The following is an 8,254-nucleotide window of genomic DNA, read 5'->3' on the forward strand; positions in this document are numbered from 1 at the left end:
ACACACACACACACACACACACACACACACACACACACACACACACATAAATAAATTTTAAAAAGGGGGGAGTGTGCCTGGGTGACTCAGTCAGTTAAGCATCTCACTCTTGGTTTCAGCTCAGGTTGTGATGTCAGGATTGTGAGATGGAGCCCCGAGTCAGGCATTGAGCTCAGCGTGGAGTCTGGAGTCTGCCTGGGATTCTCCCTCTCCCCTGGTCTCTCTCTCTGTCTCTCAAATAAATAAAGCTTTAAACACATACGTGCATGCATACACACACACACACTTTTGAGCATGTGTAGACCAAACAAAGCAAGTCTACTGCCCTAACCTAGCTACAGGTGACTTGCTTATGACCTCTGGTTAAGAAATCAGAGACAATCCAAGAAAAGCATAACAGTGGACAGATGGAGAATTAAGTGAGTTGGAAAATCCAGGCCCATTTGACACTACCTTTTATGAAACATAGGCTCAAACTTTCACACCTCAAAATCCTTTTCTGTTTTGCTCCTCACTGTATTTCCAGTAACTATGGAGTGTCTGGAGTTGGTAGTTTATATATATTTGTTTAATTAAAGTTTGGACCAAATGATTTCTAGGCTTTCTTCTAGGTTTTACAGTCTTTAAAATAACACAAGTGATATAGACACCTTCTATGAGGAAACACGGTAGAAATTAGGATTCATTTGATATAAAGAAGGACAGTCAAACAGTGACTTATATCCTTAAGTATTCCTGAAGGACTGATAGAAGAAGCTAAGCACATTTCTGTCTTTCTCTCTCTCATCTATCTATCTATCTATCTATCTATCTATCTATCTATCTATCTATCATCTGTCTATCTCATGAGAGCCCCAAACAAAAGAATGAGGCTTAAACTACAGTTGGAATATCTGGTTAGTGATATAGAAGGCTGTCTGACTCATGAGAGTAAATCTGTGAGGGAGATGATGAAAGTTGATGTTTAAGATAATATCATCAAATACTTTTTTGGTATGTAGCCAGTCACCCAGCCAAGACAGCTTTATCATTCTTTGGAAATCTACAGTGATTTTTCCAACACTGTCTTTAAATTGTATACACTAAATGATATCAATTAAAAAGTTACCGAGCTGTGATGTTTGCAGAGGTGGGGATACCATCAAGGGCAAACTGAGGGCACAGAGATGACAGAGAAGGACTAGGAAGTAGTCACTGGGGGATTAGGGAAGTTGGTTACTGTCAAAGAAATTGAGCAAATTAACTATGTGGAGTCCTCACCTTTCTCACTGTTGGAAAAGGGTTTATAAACATGGAAGAGGAGGAGACTAGAAAGAACCCCAAGATTCTCGACTGAAATTGAAGGTCCCCATGTGAACTTCTGGGTTTTCCAATATATATGACATAGGTAGAAATGTGTGTGTGTGTGTGTGTACATATATATCTTTGCTTTATCCACTGAGAAGGTTGAAAGCAAGAGCGGGTCAGAAGCAGTGAGCACACCTTTTGCCCAGAACTTTATTTCTAAATACTTTGGAGAAATGGCTAATCCCAAAGCTGCAGGAGGGAAAAATATAAGCTTGGAATATCTTAGGCCAGATTTTTTTTTAATGCTCCAAAAATGATGGGGATATGTCAAGAGAACCCAAAAGATAGCTTGCATATCCTCACTAATCAGATCTGAGATGATCTGAGCATCAAATAAATAATGGTGGTAATAGATTACCTCTGAATCAAAGAATTCAGGAGTCTATATTCATATAAGTAAATGAGAAAAAAATGGAAAGAAAAGAAAGCTCTTCCTTATAGTAGCATACCAAGTAATTAATGTAGAGGAATAATAGAGATAGAAAGCTACCATTTGGAACCCATCAAAAGTGTGGCTAATTCAGGCAGGTCTCGGCAATGGATAAGGCTGGTGGGCAGATTTTGATGCAGCATATTGATGATAATGGATATTGTAATTTCAGAGCACATCCTTATAAAAATATTAATACAAGTAATTGAATAGTGACTTTTCATGGAAAAACATAGCTGGCACCAACTGGGCTAGTGAATCAAGGTTAACAATCACTAGTGGGTGAAGGGTTGGCATTGTATGCCCTCTTGGTACAATCCACTAACAACAGAGCTAACTTATGTGGTTCTACTACTCAAAGGACAGTCCAAGTCCAGCAAGAAAGAAACCTTGGATGGGCCACTCTGAAGACATCCTCCCAAACAAAAGACCTGAGCTCTCCAAAACTGTCAGGGTCATGAAAAACAAGGAAAGAGCGCGAAATTGTTCCAAACTGAAGGATACTAAAGAGATATGACAATTAAATGCATGGTGAGTGCCTGGGCTGGGTTATATACTAAAACAGAAAAGAAATGTTGCTGGTACAATTGGCAAAATTTGAGTGAGGCCGGTGGATTGGTGTGTCTCTGTTGATCTCTTGATTTGGATAGTTACATTGTGCTATGTTGAAGAGTGTCCTTGATTTAGTGAAATGCACACTGAAGTTTTCAGACATGATGGGGTATCATATGTACAACTTGCTCCCAAAATTCTTGTAACCTGATGAGCTCTGAGAAATGCACAGAATTGTCGAATCACTATGTTGTCCATGGAAACTAATATAACACTGTATGTCAATTATACTCAATTTAAACTTTTTAAAATTCTGGTAACTTTTCAGTAAATTGAAATTCTAATCAAACAAAATTATAGACGTTACTTCCAATATATATGGTAAGATAATAATAGTAGTAGGAGGGTGGAATGAAAAGAGAAAATCTGAATCACTGTAAGTTTAAATCTTTTCAAAGAAAAAACTAAGTTTTATTAATTTTACTTTCCATTTGTCATTATAATTATATGATATGTCATTTATTATAGTAGAAGATGTTCTGACTACTCATTTCCCAAAATAGCTCAATTACATGTAGGGCAGAAATGCCAAGATTGGGTTAACTTCAATGTTTTTGAGATTTTTTCCTCAGCATATTAGAATTTCCCATAGATATGGAATGCTCAGTCTGGACCACCTAAATACTGCTCACAAAGACAGAACTGTAGGCACAAACATCCTTAAAGTAAATGATAAACACATGAATCCACCAAGGGATATTTTCATAATGCTGTAACTTTAAACTTCTTCATGTGTTGAGAAAGTATCTTTTTAAAGTAACTCTGGAACTGTTTAACATTAAAAATGAATGTGTTTATGTGCAGCATTTATGGAATGCTGGCCACCAAAGAGACATTTACAGAAACTGTAAATTGCTTCTGAATTGATCCCCCATGACCCTAATGTATTTTTATTCCTTGCTAATTAGCTTTTTTCTCTCAGAAATAATCCTACCTTCTCTATAACATTTTACTTTTATTGCATATTTTTTTCTACCAAATGCATGGTTAATTTTAAATCTGTTATAAAAGGGAAAGAGAACTGCAAGTAACTCTTTCTTTGAACCTATATACTCTTAATTATAAAGAACACTGGTGATCAGAGGGGAGGTGGATGGGGTGATGGATTAAACAGGTGATGGGGATGAAGGAATACACTTGTCCTGATGAGCATGGGGAGATGTATGGAAGTGTCAAATCACTAGATTGTACACCTGACACTAATATTACACTGTATGTTAACTAAGTGGAATTTAAATAAAAACTTAAACAAAAAACAGAACTCCAGTAAGGGTGATAATAAAGCCAAAGATTTATTTCACAAAGTTTAAGACGAAAATCATTTCTGAAATTTCATTTATACAGTATGTATTTTTCCCTTCTGTTGGCATCTATATAAACAAAAATTAAAATTAAAGTTCCCCCTTTAAGCAGAATTTCAAGCAGTTCAAATGGATTTTATTTATAAATTTTACTCACTGTCATTTATTTCTGTATTTACTTACATAATTAAGGGTTCTCATTATGAACATCAGTGCGAAGATACTGCAAGTATATCCCCAGTGATTTATGCCCCTACTGTTGGTGAAGACTCCAGGTTTGGGAGGTTGTATCTCCTACACCGACCACTTCCAGGAAACCCAAGGGAAACTATAACTGAGTAAGGAAACGGTGAGGATATAGTCTATATCTGTTATCAATCAATATGTAACAAATGATCCCAAAGTTTAACCCATAAAACAGCACACACTTATTATCTCAGTTTCTATGAGTCTGGAGTAGTTCTCCAGCTCTGCATCTTTCACAAGGCTGCAGTCAAGTGCTTGGCGTAAGCTCACAGTCATTTCAAGGGTCAACTGGGATAGGATCGGCTTCCAAGCTCATCTACTGGTTGTTGATAGGATTCAGTTCCTTGGAGGCTGTTGGACAGAGGTTGCCCTCCGATGGGCCTCTTGAACATGCCAGGCTGCTTCCTCCAAGAGAGCAAGAAAGAGAATCTACCAGCAAAACAGAAGCCACTGTTGTTTATGACCAAAGGAATGGAAGGAACATCTCACTTCTGCCATGTTCTTTTCATTAGGGGTAAGTCACGAGGTTGAGTCCACGCTCATTTGGAAGGGATGACTGAAGAGAAAACTCACCTCTTGGGAGCTGTCATACTACATAGGTCTTTCTATAGTTGAGAAAGTTTATATATGATATATAATATATACAACATATATAATTTATATTTATATAACTATAAATATATTCTAAGGAAAGAACTATAAAAGCATAAAATATATATTGATATTATGTATATATGTGTACTCATATAATTATAGAAATTTTTTTTTCCCCAAAACATCGAAAAACTTAAACATTATGAAAAGAAAACATTGCAAAATATAAAAAAAAAGGAAAGGAACAATAATTATACAAATTCTTATTATTAAAGTCCTTTACACTCAAGAAGAGTGTCGCAAATCACAAACCATAACAGTAAAAAGGTTACATTCAAATAAAATGTGTGTATATGGTAACATAATTGATCTTTTTTTTCAACTGTGGGATATGAAATTATATGTTCCTGTCACTCAACTGTGCCTTCTAAGGGGTATTTAAATAAATAAACATTAAAGACAAGGAATATAGGGACGCCTGGGTGGCTCAGTCGGTGAAGCGTCTGCCTTCGGCTCAGGTCATGATCCCAGGGTCCTGGGATCGAGTCCCGCATCGGGCTCCCTGCTCGGCGGGGAGTCTGCTTCTCCCTCTCCCTCTACCTGCCACTCTGCCTACTTGTGCTCTCTATCTCTCTGTCAGGTAAATAAATAAAATCTTTAAAAAAAAATAAAGACAAGGAATATAATTCAGACACTAGGTAAAGAGTAAGTAAATGCAAACTGATAGGAAATTACAATAATGTTTAACGAAATGGTGAATATAATAAGCCTAACTTTCAGACCTAAAAGCCCAGGAGGAGATTTCCAGTAAACCTTTGGAGGGACCCTCCCCCCCAGCCCCCCAGCTTTCTTCAAGGAGAGGTGACAAGTCTCCCCAGTCAGAGCCTGCATGTAACTTCCTGAAGGTATGGCCGAAGTAAGAAGGGCCTATGAGGACGTCTGGGGATATTGCCGGACCTTTGTGAGTAAATACTGAATTGAATATTCAAAACATGCTCAACTTTCTTTTCCAAAGACTCCAGTCCCTTTTACAAATACCAGGTGCGAGCTTGTTTACTTGCGGTTTTACTTGGCCTGAGGTCTGACAGAGTCAGGAGTACTTTAAAGTACAACAAAACAACAAAATGTCGTATTAGAGTCAGGGAAGGCCAACAGGGCATTACACCAAAGCCCCACGCTGAGCCTCCGTTAAAATCTGCTTTGCTCCCTCACCTTACGCTCCAGGTCACCGAGGAATAGAAAAGGGCATCAGGAGGCACCGGGCACCTACCCAGTGGTCAACCAATAATGCTTGTATTTTGGATGGGGAACCATCCACATCCTTCCTGACACCGACACCTAGAATCCATCATGATATCCCAGTGTGGTCTGTTTGATACAAACAGCTCCGGGCAATTGTATCCGTTCAACTCTCTGATTACCATGCTCCCTGGGAGATGGCAACTTCTTGGGGGGGGGGGGGGGCGAGGCGGGGCCTTGGAAGCCATTTCCAGGACTTCCAGCCAGGGCAAAAACTCCTATGCCCTACTTTGACCACGAACAAGCCTTCAAGAGATCTGCCAGCGTGGATAGTGAACATTGCCTCGCTGACTGCTGCGGGCACAGACTCCCTGCTTCCGGGTAATCTTAATGGATTACATGAGAACTCCAGGCATTGGTACAACCTTGGAGGATGGGGAGGTGGGGGGTGCCCCCCATAATGGCGGTGGTTGATTCTCCTGCCTGTCTTGTGGGAAGGGGTCTTGGAACACATTAAATGTCATTTAGTGAAACAAAAGAACATGACCTTCCTTAGACCCATATTGTGTATTGAAATTCAAACCTGATGCATAATCTTAGAGGCAGGAATGAAGAAACTGCTGTTTTAGGAAATTAAGTCACTAACCCCTGGTTAGTAACCCAGGGAGCTAGGACCCAGATCCTCATTCCTACTCAAATACTTCCCAAGCTCTCTAATTATATTTGTTCTTAATTTTACCATTAGATATTTCAAATGATTTTTAGTGAATTAACATCTAAATGATTCCGTATTCATTGGATTAAATGTATACTTGACAGAAAATTATAACAGATGGATTATAGTCATAACGACACTAAATAGATATTAATTTCTAAAGCAGTATTTATGCACAGGAATTTTTACGGGGTCCTTTACTAGGAACTGCTTGGAAGAAAAAGATGAATGAGATGGGTTTCTATCCTTAAAATAAATGCTTAAAATATGGAGTGCCTGGGGGTGGGAGGGATAAATATTTTTTAAAAACCAGAGAGAATAATTCAGGGAAACTATCACATGTATACTTTTTAAACTTAGTTCTGAGATTGATATGCTAAATTCAACCACATGTATCTCCAAAATAAAAAGGCATATACTTCCAAACTTATCAGTCCACATAACATTTTTTCCCGAAGTACCCAACAGGACTAGTGTAGATCAATATCCAGTCATCACAAGTCTCTGTATCGATCATGTAAAATAATCTAGAACCATTCTCTCACTCCCCAAAAGTAAAAACAAATACCTTACTAACATCAAATAATTATTAAGGAAATACTATCATAGGTGAAATTGCTTTGTTTTAACTTTGAGACAACCCATAATCATTCGACATCATGAACTTAACTGAAACAGGTCTTTAATATTGGCATCTAGATCAATGTTAATAAAACAGTAAACAAGAAAGAATTATTAGTACCATAATTAAGATCTTATTATTTAGGGGCGCCTGGGTGGCTCAGTCGTTAAGCGTCTGCCTTCAGCTCAGGTCATGATCCCAGGGTCCTGGGATCGAGTCCCACATTGGGCTCCCTGCTCGGCAGGAAGCCTGCTTCTCCCTCTCCCACTCCCCCTGCTTGTGTTCCTGCTCTCGCTATCTCTCTCTCTCTGTCAAATAAATAAATAAAATCTTAAAAAAAATCTTATTATTTCAGTTATTGTCAATAATAATCAGTGATTGGGCAGAGATACCTACTTTCACTAATTATCAGTGACTCTTGGTGATTCTGTTGCATTTGAATTTCTAAAAATATGTTTAAATCTAGTATATTTTGATGAAATCTCAAAAATATTACATGTTGAGTGTTCATCTAAAAAAAAACTTCAACAAGTGGTTATTCAGTTCTTACTAAAAGCAAAATGTTTCTATAAAGTGAGACCTATGTCCATATGTTTAAGGGGGAAAAAAAAAGATTCCCCAGATAAAATTTTAAAAGATTGATGACAAAGTAGTAAGATGTCAGCCATTTTCCTTATCTTCCTGAAACTGTTGAGGATTGATGGAGATCTACGTCGATTTCTGAGATTGCCTGATCTCAGCCATCCAGAGCCTCCAATGAATTCCCTTCCTTCTATATGAGCTGCCATTTTAAAGGGGTGAACCTAGTCATGAACCAAGGCAGACTGGACTTGCAGCAGAAGCTACAAGGTTGGAAATTGTGAGCAATTTTCTTGCAATCTGGTGTCTGCTCAGAGGAGCTAGAAGTTTGGTGGCAATTGGTGTCATTTGCTGGCAGTCGCCAACCAACTGTGCATTGCCTTGTGGAGGGAAACAGTTCAAGGTAGCGGGAGAAGGAGGTAGTTTATATAGAAAGCAAACTCTTATGACTCCAGAAGATCAAAGCCAAATAGGTGAGAATTGTTCACTTAGAGGGTCATCTAAGGGAGAGCTATCAAGGGGAGTTACAAAGCTTGCTAATTCCATTGGAGATTCAACACTAACCAAGG

The sequence above is a fragment of the Neomonachus schauinslandi genome, chromosome 6, assembly GCF_002201575.2.
Source record: "Neomonachus schauinslandi chromosome 6, ASM220157v2, whole genome shotgun sequence".
NCBI classification, from domain to species: domain Eukaryota; kingdom Metazoa; phylum Chordata; class Mammalia; order Carnivora; family Phocidae; genus Neomonachus; species Neomonachus schauinslandi.